Here is a 3107-nt window from a genome sequence, read left to right as displayed (position 1 = left end):
CTCCATGCTGTTCTCCATAGTGGCTGTATCAATTTACATTCCCACCAGCAGTGCAAGAGTGTTCCCTTTTCTCCACACCCTCTCCAGCATTTATTGTTTCTAGATTTTTTGATGATGGCCATTCTGGCTGGTGTGAGATAATATCTCATTGTAGTTTTGATTTGCATTTCTCTAATGATTATTGATGTTGACCTTCCTTTCATGGTTTGTTTGCAGACCTGTATACCTCTTTGGAGAAATGTCTATTTAGGTCTTCTGCTCATTTTTGGATTGGGTTGTTTGTTTTTTTGGTTATTGAGCTGCATGAGCTGCTTGTAAATTTTGGAGATTAATCCTTTGTCAGTTGCTTCATTTGCAAATATTTTCTGCCATTCTGAGTGTTGTCTTTCCGTCTTGTTTCTGGTTTCCTTTGCTGTGCAAAATCTTTTAAGTTTCATTAGGTCCCATTTGTTAATTTTTGTTTTTATTTCCATTTCTCTAGGATGTGGGTCAAAAAAGGATCTTGCTGTGATTTATGTCATATAGAGCTCTGCCTATGTTTTCCTCTAAGAGTTTAATAGTTTCTGGCCTTACATTTAGGTCTTTAATCCATTTTGAGCTTATTATTGTGTATGGTATTAGGGAGTGTTCTAATATCATACTTTTAAATGTACCTGTCCAGTTTTCCCAGCACCACTTATTCAAGAGGCTGTATTTTTTCCACTGTATATTCTTGCCTCCTTTATCAAACATAAGGTGACCATATGTGCATGGGTTTATCTCTGGGGATTCTATCCTGTTCCATTGATTTATATTTCTGTTTTTGTGCCAGTACCATATGGTCTTGATTACTGCAGCTGTGTAGTATAGTCTGAGTCAGGGAGCCTGATTCCTCCAGCTCCATTTTTTGTTCTCAAGATTGCTTTGGCTATTCGGGGTCTTTTGCATTTCCATACAAATTGTGAAATTTTCTCTTCTAGTTCTGTGAAAAATGCCAGTGGTAGTTTGATAGGGACTGCATTGAATCTGTAGATTGCTTTGGGTAGTAGAGTCATTTTCACAATGTTGATTTTTCTAATCCAAGAACATGGTATATCTCTCCATCTATTTGTATCATTTTTATTTTCTTTCATCAGTGTCTTATAATTTTCTGCATACAATTCTTTTGTTTCCTTAGGTAGGTTTATCCCTAGATACTTTATTCTTTTTGTTGCAATGGTAAATAGGAGTGTTTTCTTAATTTCTGTTTTAGATTTTTCATCATTAGTGTATAGGAATGCCAGAGATTTCTGTGCATTAATTTTGTGTCCTGCTACTTTACGCAATTCATTGATTAGCTCTAGTAGTTTTCTGGTAGCATCTTTGGGATTCTCTATGTATAATATCATGTCATCTGCGAACAGTGACAGCTTTACTTCTTCTTTTCCTATTTGGATTCCTTTTATTTCTTTTTCTTCTCTGATTGCTGCGGCTAAGACTTCCAAAACTATGTTGAATAAGAGTGGTGAGAGTGGGCAACCTTGTCTTGTTCCTGATCTTAGTGGAAATGGCTTCAGTTTTTCACCATTGAGGACGATGTTGGCTGTGGGTTTGTCATATATGGCCTTTATTATGTTGAGGAAAGTTCCCTCTCTGTCTACTTTCTGCAGGGTTTTTATCATAAGTGGGTGTGGAATTTAGTCAAAAACTTTCTCTGCCTCTATTCAGATGATCATATGGTTTTTCTCCTTCAATTTGTTACTATGGTGTATCACGTTGATTGATTTGCGTATATTGAAGAATCCTTGCATTCCTGGAATAAACCCACTTGATCATGGTGTATGATCCTTTTAATGTGCTATTGGATTCTGTTTGCTAGTATTTGTTGAGGATTTTTGCATCTATGTTCATCAGTGATATTGGCCTGCAGGTCTCTTTCTTTGTGACATCTTTGTCTGGTTTTGGTATCAGGGTGATGGTGACCCCAAAGAATGCGTTTGGGAGTGTTCCTCCCTCTGCTATATTTTGGTTTTGTTTATTTTCTCAAAGTACCTGCTTTTAGTTTTATTGATCTTTGCTATCGTTTTCTTCCTTTCTTTTTCATGTATTTCTGATCTGATCTTTATGATTTCTTTCCTTCTGCTAACTTTGGGGTTTTTTGCTTTTGCTGCATCCCATAGGTTTTGGGTCGTCATGTCTCCATTGTCATTTGTTTTTAGGTATTTTTTGATTTCCTCTTTGATTTCTTCAGTGATCACTTCATTATTAAGTAATATATTGTTTAGCCTCCATGTGTTTGTATTTTTTACAGATCTTTCCCTGTAATTGATATCTAGTCTCATAGCGTTGTGGTCAGAAAAGATACTTGCTACAATTTCAGTTTTCTTAATTTTACCAAGGCTTGATTTGTGACCCAAGATATGATCTATCCCGGAGAAAGTTCCATGAGCATTTGAGAAAAATATGTATTCTGTTGTTCTTGGATGGAATGTCCTATAAATATTAATTAAATGCATCTTGTTTAATGTATCATTTAAAGCTGTGTTTCCTTATTTATTTTCATTTTGGATGATCTGTCCATTGGTGAAAGTGGGGTGTTAAATTCCCCTATTATGATTGTGTTACTGTTGATTTCCCCTTTTACGGCTGGCCTGGAATATCTTTTTCCATCCCCTCGCTTTCAGTCTGATTGTGTCCCTAGGTCTGAAGTGGGTCTCATGTAGACAGCATATATATGGGTCTTGTTTTTGTATCCATTCTGCCATTCTGCTTCTTTTGGTTGGAGCATTTAATCCATTTACATTTAAGGTAATTTTTGATATGTATGCTCCTATTCCCATTTTCTTTTTGGGGTTTGTTATTATTGGACTTTTCCTCTCTTGTATTTCTTGCCTAGAGAAATTCCTTTAGCATTTGTTGTAAAGCTGGTTTGGTGGTGCTGAACTCTCTTAGGTTTTGCTTGTCTGTAAAGATTTTAATTTCTCCATCAAATCTGAATGAGATCCTTGCTGGGTAGAGTAATCTTGCTTGTAGGTTTTTCTCCTTCATCACTTTAAATATGTCCTGCCACTCCCTTCTGGATTGCAGAGTTTCTGCTGAAAGATCAGCAGTTAACCTTATGGGCATTCCCTTGTGTGTTATTTGTTGTT

The sequence above is a fragment of the Physeter macrocephalus genome, chromosome 14, assembly GCF_002837175.3.
Source record: "Physeter macrocephalus isolate SW-GA chromosome 14, ASM283717v5, whole genome shotgun sequence".
NCBI lineage: Eukaryota > Metazoa > Chordata > Mammalia > Artiodactyla > Physeteridae > Physeter > Physeter macrocephalus.
The sequence above is the reverse complement of the archived record's forward strand: the minus strand, read 5'-3'. Positions refer to the sequence as shown.